This window comes from Salvelinus fontinalis, chromosome 3 (assembly GCF_029448725.1).
Source record: "Salvelinus fontinalis isolate EN_2023a chromosome 3, ASM2944872v1, whole genome shotgun sequence".
NCBI lineage: Eukaryota > Metazoa > Chordata > Actinopteri > Salmoniformes > Salmonidae > Salvelinus > Salvelinus fontinalis.
In genome coordinates this window covers 20,074,534-20,092,446 of record NC_074667.1, presented here as the reverse complement: position 1 = coordinate 20,092,446, position 17,913 = coordinate 20,074,534, and positions in this window count along the sequence as shown.

Below are 17,913 nucleotides of genomic sequence, written 5' to 3'. Positions count from 1 at the left end.
TTTATTGTGTCCTTAACCTCTGATTTATTAGGACAATACAGTATATCTTGAATAATTATATACACCTCATGAAAATTGTGTGATGTTCTACACTTCAACCGTGCGTGTCCTGCATGTGGTATGACATTTACACAAGTTGTGAGAAATGTTGGCTTGCGAGTGCTATAAAATACATAGCGGTTATATTTACAGCAAAGTTATGTGAAGAATCTTTACGTTCATATTTTTGTGGTCTTGGGGTATGTATCTAAAATAGTTCTCTATTTTCACCGGACCAAACAAGCGATACGTTGATTTGGAGGCAGCACTTCTGAAAAGGCAACAGAACTTTCCAAGTGCAAGTGACCTGTGTCCAGTTGTCTGTACTTCCAGTCCCAACACCACCAATACCTTCACCTCCCAGTAACTCTCCGTCTACCAGCAACCCTATGAACCCTGTGAGCCACTCACTTCCTTTGAGTCACCCCCAATCTGCAAGATGCTCTCTGACTCCAAGCCATCCTCTAGCGCCGAGAGACCCGCTGCCTCTGAGCCACCCTTTGCATGCTAGCCACTCTCTGTCTGCAGGTATGTCTTGCAAAATTCTTCGCTAAGCTGATATTATAAAAATAAAGCAATTGGGCTTTCAGCCTCGCTGAATACAGGTGGCCAACGTTTGTGATTAGATGCTTTCTTGTCAGATATTGATAGGTACTTGGTCAATGCGCTTGAAGATATGAGGAACAGACTGACAAAACTTGAGAAAATGGTCTCTCTCGATCAAGTACAGCAGAGATCACTTTATCTGACGACATCAGCCTACCCTTACAAAACTATGATGAACTTGATCGCCTGGAACAAAAACTTGAGGACCACCAAAGTCGAAAAGACTTGGTAAACTCACTCAATACAGTAAATACTTTCTTACTAATAGTGTCTCTCTTTCCATTATACATTTTAGTTTTTATTTATTTCCCTTCAATTTTAGATTACATATCTGTGGACCATTGGAGGTTGTAATGTCCAAGCGACAACAAGAAGGATAATGGCAGCACTGATAGGTCATGCTCTGGCAAGACCGCTCAACTGGAAAAACACAAATGACAAAAGACCCTTTCACAACCTGGGGCTAAGGAATGTTGTTGCAGGTACATCTGGGGGAATCTCACAAACATTTTCACATTCTTTCGGGCACCTAGACATCTGTGATTTAAATGTTTGAAACTGCAACTGTTTCAACTACATCTCCAACTATGGCCTAAAATGGTCATTATGTAGAATATTAATGTGTCGACATGGTAACCTTGTCGGCTATAATAAGCATGACATGCTGCTTATATGTGGGGGGGTGAGTTTATCGTAGCAGAAACCACATTTTACACTCTATCTTCCTACTAGACACCCGGAGCTTTCTCGTGATATATGTTAATCCTAGGATCCTATGATCTGACCCCTGCAATATGTCTGTATACTCTAGGGTCTTCAACTGGGCCTGTCACCGGGTCCGCAGAGTCTGGTCATGGGATAGTTGGGTTTTGTTATTGACGAGTTGTGTGTTTGTGAGCAGTGGCAGACTGGCTGTCGGGAGCACCGTGACATTTCTCGGTGGCCTGAGGGTCGTTTTGGCCTGCCGTGAATAGTCAACTTAACCAGCGATAATATAGCAAGCAGGAATGAGTGGACAGAGAATCCAAGCATCAGGTGCGACTCTCACTCTCTCGCTGCAGTGTCCCCGCGCGACAAAAATGACTTCAGGTCTCTCCGTGACACATAGCAACATGCTTCTCTATCGATAACATTTTAGACAAATCGCATGGCGAAATGGACGGTCAGAAAAGGAAAGGTGGAGCAGAGAGGGAGAGAATAAAAAAGAGGAAGGCCCTTGCCACAGACGCAGCTAAATGCTGCAAAATAAGCGACATGTTCGCCAGTAAGGGACCAGGTCAGTCAAAAACACTCGCTAAAACACACACACTGACACATACACACGACACCCAGCATGGCTGGCTAAGTAGCCTAGCTAATAATAGTGACACAACTGCCGGTAGGCTACACAGTTTGTACGTCTTACGTCTTCGTGGAGGAATTATATCATAGCCATGAGTGCAACATAGCGATCATAATATAACATTGAACGCAATATGTTTCAACTAGTAAAAAATAGTAACCTAGACTGTGGACTTGCCAGCATTCGGTCATGACTCATGCCACATAAACTAGGGAAAGTGCACATACACTGTACAGCGAAACAGGCTACAGTAACGTAATCATAATACATCCATGAACGTGTGACACAGCACAGGCAATGACAAAGATCATTAGCACCATTAGTACCAGCATTACAAGTTACTACAATAATATACAGCTCTGGGAAAAATTAAGAGAGGTACAATTTCAGGTACAATTTAAGAGCACAAACCTAAACATGTAGGCTATGATTTTAGATTAATATGTGCTTTATTTATGAGATTATCAGTAGGACTGTAATCGGGGGGCATACAATCGATGACTGCACAAGTAAAGAAGTTTACGTTTAGGAGCAACGAGATGTGCAGAGAGAGAGAGGTTCAGATTTTTGTTTGTTTACATTTACAGTAACACTAGAGTGTTGTGAAGAAGAGAAGCGAAAACACTGATGTGGTTTTCTGGTTAACCATATGTTCTTTCCTTACAGGGGGGATTGAAATTAAGGGGGGAGAAGTGTTGTAGTGTGGTAACTATATAAATAATTACCTTGAATATTTATTGTACTTACCTGCAGTATAGTATGATTATTATTCGGATGGGGCCACAGTGTCTCCTGACCGCTCCTGTCTCAGCCTCCAGTATTTATGCTGCAGTAGTTTATGTGTCGGGGGGCTAGGGTCAATTGGTTATACCTGGAGTACTTCTCCTGTCTTATCCAGTGTCCTGTGTGAATTTAAGTATGCTCTCTCTAATTCTCTCGTTCTCTCTTTCTTTCTCTCTGAGAACCTGAGCCCTAGGACCATACGTCACGGCAAACCGGGCATGATGACTCCTTGCTGTCCCCAGTCCACCTGGCCTTGCTGCTGTTCCAGTTTCAACTGCTCTGCCTGCGGTTATGGAACCCCTACCTGTCCCAGACCTGCTGCTTTCAACTCTTAATGATCGGCTATGAAAAGCCAACTGAAAATGATTCATTTTTATTATTTGACCATGCTTGTCACTTATGAACATTTTGAACATCTTGGCATAGTTCTGTTATAATCTCCACCCGGCACAGCCAGAAGAGGACTGGCCACCCCTCATAGCCTGGTTCCTCTCTAGGTTTCTTCCTAGGTTTTGGCCTTTCTAGGGAGTTTTTCCTAGCCACCGTGCTTCTACACCTGCATTGCTTGCTGTTTGGGGTGTTAGGCTGGGTTTCTGTACAGCACTTCGAGATATTAGCTGATGTACGAAGGGCTATATAAAATAAACTTGATTGATTGATTGATTATTGGCATTGACCGACTATTTGTTTTTCTATGTAGCCCACAGTTTTTCAATATTTTGATAATAATGCACTTGATTCCTCCACTGTCTTAACGATGGAGGCTCATTTGATTTCCAGTTTTTAGGCTAAAGTATTTAAAAAATGATTGATGAGAAAAGTATGGTCCAACCCATTGGGTATCTCACCTGTCCTTCATATAACATGTCTTGAAATATGTAGATAGAATGATTCAAATTAAATCTATATGGTAACATTTCAGACAGCCAACTTTCTAACGCCCATAACTTTTGGACTTTATATCATGAATCATGAGTCACTGTTAGTTTTACATTTAAAACATGACCCTGCCATTGTGCTGTAAAATGTGTGAATTTTGTCTCTTATATAATAAATTCTGTACATTAGTGTCACATCTTCTCCTGCTCCTCCCCTCCGGCGTACGAAGTAGCCAGAATACTAACCACTGGTCCTGGGATTCAACATTACGGACACCTGGCACTCATCATTACGTGCACCTATTAATCATTATGATTCCCACCTGGACTTCATTACCTTCATAGTTTCCTTCCATTTATATGTCACTCCCTTATGTTTTCTCACCAGTTTGTATTGTTCTTGTTTACCGGCGTGTTGCCTTATGAAATTGTCTCGTTACAGGTTTTGTTGTTTTATTAAATGTTTCACCAGCACCTGCTTTCCGACTCACAGCTTCGTTATTGCAATTAGTTTATACTGGATTAAGCGTACATTTTCATAAACTGTAATTTCGTTAGTCTTTTTCTAGTAGTTGGATAGGCTTGCTGCAAGGTTTTGTATATCTTACCTATCGTCATGACATTTTGTCAGATGGTAATTGTCATGCAAATGACTGCCAGTCTCATGGTAATTGCACGTTAATTAATTTAAACTCTCCTTTGGAACATTTACATTTTAAAAAGTCGTATAAATCCATTTAATATAGCCATTAATAAAATATAGTATTTATTTAGTTGTGATTAGTTGCCTATACACCTGGGAATGTCTTAGAAATCAAAACGTAAGGGCTGCATGATGCAACTCTATATTGATGATTTGGAAAAAGTTGCAAAAAAAAAGGCATGTGCTCTGATCCTTGCACTTCCAGTGGAGAGAGAGAGTGACAATTACATTGCTGCTATGCTTGTGTAGCAAGAAGGTCACGGGGTATCTAATCGATGTCAAATGGAATTAAAATGACACATTTAAAAGTGAAAAGAGAAAGAAAGGCTACAACACAACAACCAAACTCCAACAGGAAGGCTGCTACTTCGGCTATAAATCTGAGTGGAATTATGTGTAGGCTAAAAGACTTTGCATGGTCAATCCGAGGTCTGCAGTGGCCATACAGCATTTACTGCATGCAGCCGCCTCAGAAGAGAGAGCAAACATACTTGTTTGCGCTTCGCAGAGCTGTTGTCAAGGAAGTGTGTTTGTGTTTATACAGGACCACCCGCCCCGACCTACCATCAACCAATTATGTCAATGCCGAGCTATACAGAGCCACCCGCATTGTTACAAAGTTTGAGAGGCACATGCCGATGTAGAACTGAGCTTGATTTGGCCTTTGCATGCCTCTGGAGGCTCTACAATTGCGTCACACCCTCCATAGGAATCATCTGACCACATTTGCGGATCAAGCCTAAATTGGCTTAACTGTAGGACGATGAGAAACGCAGTAACATTATGGCAAGCTTCAATTAGCCTAGTTAGCTACCTTCTCTTGGTTTGATGCAGTCAAGACAGGTACAATGCAATCGGATGGGATGATATATAACTAGCGCAAAGTTAGTCTAGCGCGAAGTTAGACTAGCGCGAAGTTAGTCTAGCGCGAGATAACAATGGTTGCAGTCTCTCCCTATGAGCCTCGCATGTCTAAAAGGCGCTGCATGGTCAATCCGACCTCTGCATTGGCCATGCAGCATTTACGGTGATAATGGCTTCTGCAGAAGTCAGGGCATTTTTACTTCTTGCGCTTCTCGGAGCAGCGCAGAGATGTTGTGGAGGAAGTTGACAAGGAAGTGAGTTTGTGTTTATACAGGACCTCCCGGCCTCACCTAACGCCAACCAATTATGTCAATGCAGAGCAATACTGAGCCCTCTGCATTGTTATAACATTTTAGAAGCGCACGGCGATGCAGTATGGAGCTCAATTAGGCCTTTACATGCCTCCGGAGGCTCCTCAATTGCGTCACACCATCCACATGGTGTGACGACCACATTTTCTATATCTGACCACATTTTCTATATCCGGATCAAGCATAAATTGCCTTTCACTCACATTCACACACCGAACAGCTTCCGCTTCCTAATAGCTTACAGCTGCTTGCTCTTTGCCTCTCTCTCGCTCCCTTTCTCCATGGCTCCGGTTTAATAGTATCAAAACAATTGGTTTTTCTGCTGCTTCCTTCACTCAAATCGGACCAGTTGTCACGTTCCTGACCTGTTTTCTGTTGTTTTGTATGTGTGTGATGGTCAGGGCGTGAGTTTTGGGTGGGCAGTCTATGTTTTCCGTTTCTATGTTGGTTTTGGGTTGCCTGGTATGGCTCTTAATTAGAGGCAGGTGTTTTGCGTTTTCCTCTAATTGAGAGTCATATTAAGGTAGGAGGTTCTCACTGTTTGTTTGTGGGTGATTGTCGCTGTGTCTGTGTATTTTGCACCACACGGTACTGTCTCGTCTCGTTCGTTCGGTCGTTCCTGTTTATTGTGTTCCTCGTTTCATGTAAGTTCATAGTTTAGGTCTGTCTAGTTCGTTTTGTTATTTTGTAAATCATTCAAGTGTATTTCGTTTCGTGTTTTTCCGTCTTGTCATTAAAACATTATGTATTCATCACCCGCTGCGCCTTGGTCTACTCACTCACCGAAAGAGAGCCGTTACACCAGTTGTCCTTTTAGGTCCTTTCAGAAGAGGTTTTTAAAAAGTATGCATGTTGGGTCCGGGGCTTTCAGTTGTCCATTTCGGAATGGGAAATCTAACTCCCATCATTCAAGGTTTGTCCTCATCATTCAGATTATTCAAATTCAATCATTATGTCTTTAGAGAGTGGTTAGAGGGACAATAGAGCGCTAAGTACCAGATCATTAGCGAGGGTCATTAGCAAGTTTGGTAGGCTACCCATCAGCGCCATACATTTGCGCAGACTTAGATTGAGATTACCATGACCAAAGGTCACAGGGAATTTGACTGCGGTCATGACTCGTGACTACCGGTGTCGCAGTATGGTCAGGCAACAGCCCTACCTATAATATGAGTATCCTTTCCTGATTCAAATAGAATTCCCCCAACATTGCTCTGATGTCCAAAAGACTTCAGATCGAAATTTCATGATTTCTATATTGGTCTGACCAAAATGGCTTTTTAATTCTGTCATGGAAATCATTTTATTTCCTATTACCAAGTCATTTACGGTTTCTATGCCTTTAATTTTTGACATGGGCCAATTTATCTGTGAATTCTGAAAACAATGCATGGATTGTTCAATAGGGGTGTGTTTTTTGGAAGTGATATTGGTTCTTGTAGAATCTGTTTAATGTTCTTCCATATTGTTATAGTGTTCTTAACTATGATGTTCTTAGCTCCATCCTTTGAAAACAGACACATGAAAAGATACTGGGGATGAGCATGCACATCTTCAATATGTACCCATTGTTCCTCTTTAGTGCCTTTAACAATGTCCCAAATAAAAGCCTTGGGTGGTGAGTTGATACAATTCTATGTCTGGACGGTTAAATCCACCCTCAGACTTAGGGAGATGTAAAACTTTCCTATTTATTCTGTGAGTTTTATTTTCCCATATAAAGTCTGTAATGGCCAAGTAATATTTTTTTAAAGAATATCTTCAGTGAGGTAATTGGTATTACTGAAAAAAATATATAAAGCCTTTGGGAGCCATGCCATTCTAGCAAGGTTTATTCTTCCTGTAATATTTATGGGAATATTGTTCCATTTAATTAATCTGCTTTCATGTTGTTGAGGAATGATATTAAGTTATCTTTATATATTTGGTGTTTGTCACTTATTAAGCATACTAATTATTTAACTTAAAGGATTGCTATAGTTCATGAGTTATTATTTTTCCTTTTGCCATTTTCAGTTTTTTCCACTTACATTTCATATCCTGACATTTTAGAGTATTCAGAAATGTTCAATATTAGTCTGGTATATCAGAAGATCTTCGGGAAATAAGTTCAGTTCATATTCATGTTAACCAATACTGATAACTCTTACGTTTGGCCCTAATCTATGGATGTCACACGACTGAGAATACAAATATAGTAGGGGTGTGGATCAGCAAACCAGTCAGTATCTAGTGTGACCGCCATTTGCCTCATGCGGTACGACATGTGGCCTGTGGAATGTTGTCCCACTCCTCTTCAATGGTTGTGCTAAGTTGGTGGATATTGGCGGGAACTGGAACACGCTGTCGTACACGTCGATCCAAAGCACCCCAAACATGCTCAGTGGATGACATGTTTGGTGAGTATGCAGGCTATGGGAAAACTGGGACATTTTCTGCTAACAGGAATTGTGTAAAGATCCTTGCGACATGTGGCCGTTCCTTATCATGCTGAAACATGAGGTGATGGCGGCGAATGAATGGCACGACAATGGGCCTCGGAATCTCGTCACAGTATCTCTGTGCATTCAAATTGCCATTGATAAAATGCAATTGTGTTCGTTGTCCATAGTTATGCCTGTCCATACCAGAAACCCCCTGCCAACATGGGGCACTCTCTCACAAGATTGACATAAGCAAACCGCTTGCCCACACACCGCAATACACAATATCTGCCATCTGCCTTGTACAGTTGAAACCGGGATTCATCCGTGAAGAGCACACGATTTCATATTTTCCCACTTAAGTTGGTTACGATGCCGAACTGCAGTCAGGTCAAGACCCTAGTGAGGACGATGAGCATGCACCTGTGTAATGATTATGCTGTTTAATCAGCGTCTTGATATGCCACACCTGTCAGGTGGATGGATTGTCTTGGCAAAGGAGAAATGCTCACTAAGAGGGATGTAAATAACATTTTTGGTATCTTTTATTTCAGCTCATGAAACATGGGACCAACACCTCACTTGTTGTGTTTATATTTTTGTTCAGTGTATGTAATATTTAAGGTTGAAGGCTTAAGTTTGGAATAGAAAAGGCCATTCAAGACGTTTGAAAGACTTTTCAGCATCAACAGCCATTACTGATACATCTACATCTTATTTTTTAGTGTATTGTAAACTAAAAAAAAGAAACATCCTCTCACTTTCAACTGCATTTATTTTCACCAAACTTAACATGTGTAAATATTTGTATGAACAACAAGATTCAACAACTGAGACGAACTGAACAAGTTCCACAGACATGTGACTAACAGAAATGGAATAATGTCTCCCTGAACAAAGGTGGGGTCAAAATCAAAAGTAACAGTCAGTATCTGGTGTGGCCACCAGCTGCATTAACCTCTCTTGGGCACGTGAGACGGTAGCGTCCCACCTCTTCAACAGCCAGTGAAACAGCTGGGCGCCAAATTCAAATACAGAAATACTCATTATCAAAATTCAGAAAACAAAACATATTTTACATAGGTTTAAAGATGAACTGCTTGTGAATCCAACCACGGTGTCAGATTTAAAAAATCCTTTACGGTGAAAGCATACCTTACGATTATTTGAGAACTTAGCCCACTAGACAAATCATTACAAACAGTAGCCAGCCAGGTAGAACAGTTACACAATTTAGAAATAGAGATAAAATTAATCCCTTACCTTTGATGATCTTCATATGGTTGCACTCAGCAGACATTAATTTACTCAATAAATGTTCCTTTTGTTCGATGAAGTCTCTTTATACCCAAAAACCTCAGTTTTGTTCGTGCGTTTTCTTCAGTAATCCACATGCTCAAACGCAGTCAAAACAGGAAGACAAAAAAATACAAATTGTATCTGTTAAGTTCATAGAAACATGTCAAAAGATGTTTATATTCAAACCTCAGGTTGTTTTTAGCCTCAATAATCGATAATATTTCAACCGGACAATAACATTGTCAATTTAAAAGGTAAACAAGAAACGCACTCTCTCGGTCTGGCGCAGGAAACAGCTCTGTGACACGGCAGGGTCCACTCATTCAGACTGCTCTTACTTCTTCATTTTTCAGAATACAAGCCTGAAACAATTTCTGAAGACTGTTGACATCTAGTGGAAGGCATAGAAACTGCAATTTGAGTCAAGTCAATGGATACTGTATTGGCATTGAATAGAAAACTACAAAACCAAAAAAGAAACGACTTCCTGAATGGATTTTTCTCAGGTTTTCACCTGCCAAATCAGTTATGTTATACTCACAGACACTATTTTAACAGTTTTGGAAACGTTAGAGTGTTTTCTATCCAAATCTACCAGTGATATGCATATCATATATTCTGGGCCCGAGATGCAGGCAGTTTAATTTGGGCATGCATTTCATCCAAAATTCTGAATGCTGCCCCCTACCCTAGAGAAGTTAAGTATTGCAGTGCATCTCCTCCTCATGGACTGCACCAAATCACGCACAGAACGAGCAGTATGGCTGGTGGCATTGTCATGCTGGAGGGTCATGTCAGGATGAGCCTGCAGGAAGGGTACCACATGAGGGAGAAGGATGTCTTCCCTGTAACGCACAGCGTTGAGATTGCCTGCAATGACAACAACCTCAGTCTGATGATGCTGTGACACACTGCCCCAGACCATGACAGACCCTCCACCTCCAAATCGATCCCGCTCCAGAGTACAGGCCTCGGTGTAACGATCATTCCTTCAACGATAAATGCGAATCCGACCATCACCCCTGGTGAGACAAAACCGCGACTCGTTAGTGAAGAGCACTTTTGCCAGTCCTGTCTGGTCCAGCGACGGTGGGTGCCCATAGGCGACGTTGTTGCCGGTGATGTCTGGTGAGGACCTGCCTTACAACAGGCCTACTAGCCCTCAGTCCAGCCTCTCTCAGCCTATTGCGGACAGTCTGAGCACTGATGGAGGGATTGTGCGTTCCTGGTGCAGTTGTTGTTGTCATCCTGTACGTGTGATGTTCGGATGTACCGATCCTGTGCAGGTGTTGTTGCAAGTTGTCTGCCACTGCGAGGACGATTAGCAGTCCATCCTGTCTCCCTGTAGCGCTGTCTTAGGCGTCTCACAGTACGGACATTGCAATTTATTGCGATGTTCACGCAGATGAGTTGACGTTCACGCAGATGACGTTCATGCATATGAGTAGGGACCCTGGGCATCTTTCTTTTGGTGTTTTTCAGAGTCAGTAGAAAGGCCTTTTTAGTGTCCTAAGTTTTCATAACTGTGACCTTAATTGCCTACCGTCTGTAAGCTGTTTGTGTCTTAACGACCGTTCCACAGGTGCATGGTCATTAATTGTTTATGGTTCATTGAACAAGCATGGGAAACAGTGTTTAAACCCTTTACAATGAAGGTCTATGAAGTTATTTGGATTTTTACGACTTATCTTTGAAAGACAGGGTCCTGAAAAAGGGAAGTTTATTATACTGAAACATGTTCTTATATTTGTTTGTAAGTGTCTATTTTTTATAACCCCTTGATTAATATGGTAAGACTTTTGCCATTCTGTTGCTTGTGAGTTTTATTATTTTATTGTCACAGTTTATTAAATGTATGGGTCTGTAATCTTCAGGGGACTAGATTTTCCTGGTTTTAATATAACTGAAATAACTGATACATGGAACTCAGAAGCACTGAATTGAGTGATGTGTTGTCATTTGAATGAATAGGGGTGCTACTTTGTCCCAGAATGTCAAATACACTGCTCGAAAAAATAAAGGGAACACTAAAATAACACATCCTAGATCTGAATGAATGAAATATTCTTATTAAATCATTTTTTCTTTACATAGTTGAATGTGCTAACAACAAAATCACACAAAAATGATCAATGGAAATCAAATTGATCAACCCATGGAGGTCTGGATTTGGAGTCACACTCAAAATGAAAGTGGAAAACCACACTACAGGCTGATCCAACTTTGATGTAATGTCCTTAACACAAGTCAAAATGAGGCTCAGTGGTGTGTGTGGCCTCCACGTGCCTGCATGACCTCCCTACAACGCCTGGGCATGCTCCTGATGAGGTGGTGGATGGTCTCCTGAGGGATCTCCTCCCAGACCTGGACTAAAGCATCCGCCAACTCCTGGACAGTCTGTGGTGCAACGTGGCATTGGTGGATGTAGCGAGACATGATGTCCCAGATGTGCTCAATTGGATTCAGGTCTGGGGAACGGGCGCGGCAGTCCATAGCATCAATGCCTTCCTCTTGCAGGAACTGCTGACACACTCCAGCCACATGAGTTCTAGCATTGTCTTGCATTAGGAGGAACCCAGGGCCAACCGCACCAGCATATGGTCTCACAAGGGGTCTGAGGATCTCATCTCGGTACCTAATGGCAGTCAGGCTACCTCTGGCGAGCACATGGAGGACTGTGCGGCCCCACAAAGAAATGCCACCCCACACCATGACTGACCCACCGCCAAACCGGTCATGCTGGAGGATGTTGCAGGCAGCAGAACGTTCTCCACGACGTCTCCAGACTCTGTCACGTCTGTCACATGTGCTCAGTGTGAACCTGCTTTCATCTGTGAAGAGCACAGGGCGCCAGTGGCGAATTTGCCAATCTTGGTGTTCTCTGGCAAATGCCAAACGTCCTGCACGGTGTTGGGCTGTAAGCACAACCCCCACCTGTGGACGTCGGGCCCTCATACCACCCTCATGGAGTCTGTTTCTGACCATTTGAGCAGACACATGCACATTTGTGGCCTGCTGGAGGTCATTTTGCAGGGCTCTGGCAGTGCTCCACCTGCTCCTCCTTGCACAAAGGCGGAGGTAGCGGTCCTGCTGCTGGGTTGTTGCCCTCCTACGGCCTCCTCCACGTCTCCTGATGTACTGGCCTGTCTCCTGGTAGCGCCTCCATGCTCTGGACACTACACTGACAGACACAGCAAACCTTCTTGCCACAGCTCGCATTGATGTGCCATCCTGGATGAGCTGCACTACCTGAGCCACTTGTGTGGGTTGTAGACTCCGTCTCATGCTACCACTAGAGTGAGAGCACCGCCAGCATTCAAAAGTGACCAAAACATCAGCCAGGAAGCATAGGAACTGAGAAGTGGTCTGTGGTCACCACCTGCAGAATCACTCCTGTTTTGGGGGGTGTCTTGCTAATTGCCTATAATTTCCACCTTTTGTCGATTACATTTGCACAACAGCATGTGAAATGTATTGTCAATCAGTGTTGCTTCCTAAGTGGACAGTTTGATTTCACAGAAGTGTGATTGACTTGGAGTTACATTGTGTTGTTTAAGTGTTCCCTTTATTTTTTTGAGCAGTGTATATTGTAAAGCCGTTCATACCTGGTGCTTTTCTCCTCGGAAATGTTTTAACAGTGTGTAATATTTGTTTTTGGGTCATTTCTATTTTTAGTGATTATTTTTTGTCTGTGTCTGCTGATAGTTGCTTCAGGGTTATTGGGTGTAAGAAGGCTGTAGGAGCAGTCTGATTGTTGTTTAATTCTGATTTATATAGATTTTAATAGAAACTTTTAAAATTGCTATTAATAGCGTTGTTGTTTCTAATTAAAGCATTTGTATTCTTTATCTGGTTTGCCGTGTATTTGTTTTGTGAGGGCTGCGAGGTGTTTACCTTGTGTGTTTGCCATTTAAATAGTATGCTTTATTTGAGTTTAACCTGCAGTTGTTGGATCTCTTCAAAAGAAAAACATCATATTCCTGCTTAAGTTCCTACATTTAATTAGACGTTTTACCTTGTAAAGATTTTTATGGGCTTTTTCCTAAGACAGTGATTTTTTTTCTAACTGAGATTTAGCTTTTGCAGAGTATGAGATTGTCATTTCCCTTATGCACACCTTAAAAGCGTCCCGAATTATGTCGGGGTCAGCTTTCTTCTCTCCTCATTTGTAATGGTTAAAGTCTTTTATTTTTTTTTGTTCACGCATTTAATACATTTCGGGTTTTGAAGATACACTCTGTTCATTCTCCATATTCTGTCACTAAATGTATTTTCTGTTGGTGTAATGAAGCATGATACAGGAGAATGATCCAATACCACTATGTCATGGATTTTCTTTACCCAATTCTCAAATAGCTTTTGAATTTGCCTTTTTTATTGCTATGTCTGTCTAACTTCCCGAATGTGTGATTTAGGTTGCTTGCTAAAATAATAGTTCTTGTCTGGGTTTGATCTAATATAGCTCTAAAAACACCAGATTTGCCCCAGGGGGTTATACAATTAAATCAATGTGTACAGTCAGGTCCATAAATATTTGGACATTGACATATGATGTGCTGTCTACCACAGCATATTGGAGTTGATATTAAATAATGAATAAATAATTTGAGGGTATTTACATCCAAATCCGGTGAACGGTGTAGGAATTACACCACTTTTTATATGTGCCCCTCCCCTTTTTAAGGAACCAAAAAGTAATTGGACTATTGGCTGCTCAGCTGTTCCATGGCCAGGTGTGTGTTATTTCCTCATTAGTTAATTTACAAGTAAGCAGATATGAGGTCTAGAGTTGATTTCAAGTGTGGCATTTGCATTTTGAATCTGTTGCTGTTAACCCTCAATATGAAGCCCAAAGAGCTGTCACTGCCATTACATTTACATTTACATTTAAGTCATTTAGCAGACGCTCTTATCCAGAGCGACTTACATTTAACCTTTTTTTTTTTTTTTAACTAGGCAAGTCAGTTAAGAACAAACTCTTATTTTCAATGAAGGCCTAGGAACAGTGGGTTAACTGCCTTGTTCAGGGGCAGAACGACAGATTTGTACCTTGTCAGCTCAGGGATTTGAACTTGCAACCTTTCGGTTACTAGCCCAACGCTCTAACCACTAGGCTACCCTGCCGCCCCTTCACTGCCAGTGAAGCAAGTCATCATTAGGCTGAAAAATCTAAACAAACCCATCAGAGAGATATCAAAAACATTAGGTGTGGCCAAATCAACTATTTGGTACATTCTTAAAAAGAAATTACGCACTGGTGAGCTCAGCAACACCAAAAGACCCGGAAGACCACAGAAAACAACTGTGGAGGATAACAGAAGAAGTCTTTTCCTGGTGAAGAAAAACCCTTTCACAACAGTTGGCCAGATCAAGGACACCCTCCAGGAGGTAGGCGTATCTGTGTCAAAGTCAACAATCAAGAGAAGACTTCACCAGAGTAAATTTGGTAAGCCTTTGGTAAGCCTCAAAAACAGACCAGATTAGAGTTCGCCAAAAAACATCTAAAAAAGCCTGTACAGTTCTGGAACAATATCCTATGGACAGATGAGACATAGATCAACTTGTACCAGAATGATGGGAAGAGAAGAGTATGGAGAAGGGAAGCAGGGTGGAGGTAGTGTTATGGCATGGGCATGTATGGCTGCCAATGGAACTGGTTCCCTTGTATTTATTGATGATGCTGACAAAAGCAGCAGGATGAGTTCTGAACTGTTTTGGGCTATATTATCTGCTCAGATTCAGCCAAATGCTTCGAAACTCATTGGACAGTGCTTCACAGTGCAGATGATGACCCACAATGATACTGTGAATACTTTTTTAAGGAAAAGAAGTGGAATGTTCTGCATTGGCCAAGTTAATCACCTGACCTGAATCCAATTGAACATGCATTTCACTTGCTGAAGGCAAAACGCCCCAAGAACAAGCAGGAACTGAAGACAGCTGCAGTAAAGGCCTGGCAGAGCATCACCAGGGAAGAAACCCAGCATCTGGTGATGTCTATAGTATCCAGACTTCCAGCCACAACCCAAAGGATATCCAGCCAACTTGGCACAACTGTGGGAGGCATTGGAGTCAACATGGGCCAGCATCCCTGTGTAACGCTTTCGACATCTTGTAGAGTCCATGCCCCAACGATTTGAGGCTGTTCTGAGGGCAAAAGGGGGGTTGCAACTCAATATTAGGAAGGTGTTCTTAATGTTTTGTTGACTCAGTTTATAACCTATGCGTCCACACACCCATTCTCTCACACACTTCCCTCACACACTCATTCATATACACACCCACACACACACACACCGTAGTGTGAAAATACTTTAAAGTACTACTGTACTTTACTATTTATATTTTTGACAACTTTTACACCACTACATTCCTAAAGAAAATGATGTATTTTTTCTCCATACATTTTCCCTGAAAACCAAAAGTACTTGTTACATTTCGAACAGTTAATGACATAATTTTCTATATTTCCCCCTTTCAAATGCCTTATCAGCGTCAATGTAGCCCGCTGGCATCGGCTACTTCTATCGTTACTTCATAGAGAAGAACAGTTACTTGGGGAAGGTAGAGTATAGATTGTATTGGGGAGGGGGAAATAATATTGTCACAATTTACGATAAGCTGGTCTTAGGCATCACTGTATGTAGCTTACCTTTGCTTTTTCCCACTTTGTCTTCTTCACAGTGCAGGGGATCCCACTACCAGTCTCCATTACGAGCAATGTTTGTAGGCCTTTGACTGGAAAGGTTTCTTGCAGCTTGATTAGGGCTTCATCGGCACTTGTGAATTCCATCCTTTGCGTTCCCTTCCATACCCACAGCACTCCCGGGAAGCGGAGTTGAGATTTGGTCCCCTTTTCCTCCAGTGACTTGCGTCTCTTTTCAGCTTAGCAGACAGTTCCTGGATGAATCAATTGGTCTAGCCTTGGAATTTTATCTCCTTTCACCCTTTTGCCTTCAGAATGTTGACTTTGGTCTGATAGCTCCATAGTTTGACGATAACCATGTGTGGGTATTTGGCGTTCTTTGGCATCATTCCAGATCCTCTGGTGATATACCTACGTCAAGTTCCTCGGATATCAGTTTGATCAACTTCAATATCACTTCTGCCCCCCCCCCCCTTAAAAGATTTAGATGCACTATTGTAAAGTGGCTGTTCCACTGGATGTCATTAGGTGAATGCACCAATTTGTAAGTCGCTCTGGATAAGAGCGTCTGCTAAATGACTTAAATGTAAATGTAATGTAAATGACTATGTAGCTGGAAAGGTCTCCTTTTTCTGCGTCTTCTGGTAAGGACAATATTCTCACGTCTCATTCTGTTTTATTGCTGGTCCTATTCCTCTTCTAAAGTTTGAAACTTTGTTTCCAAAAGGCACATTTTGTTATCTTGTTCTGCCTTGTTTGTTCGTGTCTGACACGATTGCTTCTACTGTCTTTTCAAGCAAACAGATTTGAGCAGTTTGTTTGTTTTAGTGTGCATTGAGAGTATTTTAGCTATGTTTTCCTAGATACCGTTTAACTATTAATTACTCTTGTTTGCGTCTCCAAGTTGCTCTTTGGCTTTTCCTTTTGAAGGAAGCCATTGTCTGTTGGATTCGTGTCTCTGCATGATTTACAAACTGGTTGGTTAGCTGTTGTACAAAGCTGATCGCTCACACCCAAGTTTTTTTTACAAGAACATCCCTGCCAGCCAAACCCACCCCTAAACCGGACAACGCTGTGCCAATTGTGCACCGCCCCATTGGTCTCCCGGTCTCGGCTGGTTGCGACAGAGCCTAGACTCGAACCAGGATCTCTAGTGGCACAGCTAGCACAACGATGCAGTGCCTTAGACCACTGTGCCACTGGGTAGGCCCTGACCCTACCAAATTCAAATAGAAATGTGAGTTATAGATCTGTCATTATCCTTGAAAGTAAGTTGAAGAATCAATAGATCTGTTCTACAGTGCATTCGAAAAGTATTCAGACCCCTTGACTTTTTTACACCTTTTGTTACATTACAGCCTTATTCTAAAATGAATTGAATTATTATTTTTCCTCATCAATCTACACACAATAACCCATAACGACGAAGCAAAAACAGGTTTTTAGAAATGTTTGCATTAGATTTAGGTTTGTGACAGGGCTACATTCATCATGTAATAAAGTGATGCAAGCTGCTGCAAAACACCCAAAATGGATGTCAGCCCTGAATCCTATGAATTGGAGAAAATGTCAGTTTAGGTCTTGCTGCTTCTCTGCCAAGAATGTTATGTTTGAAATTCCGGTAATGTTTTATTATTGGCCAGCTAGCCGTGTGTCATGTTTTGACTGAGAGTGCGAGAAATCTGCTGATCCTGCCACGCATCCTTGAGTACCTTTCTAAATGATGCATAAAGGGTGTTTCGGTCATCTCTATAACTTCACACTTTCAGGTGTAGTTGTGTGTGCATGTGTCTCATATCTGACTCACGGTCCTGGTGCTCGGCCATCAGGCTGGAAAGGGAACTGCTCACCACAAATGCAGCTGATGAAAAAAAAATAAGGCTACATACAACGAACCCTGGCCCCGTCCAGAATCAACCCTTAGCACCTAAACCTATGGTCTTGTGTAGATCTGAGAAGATTGGATAGGTATAAGAAATATGGTACAAAATCTTCCCAACCTATCAGAGAGCAAGGTAA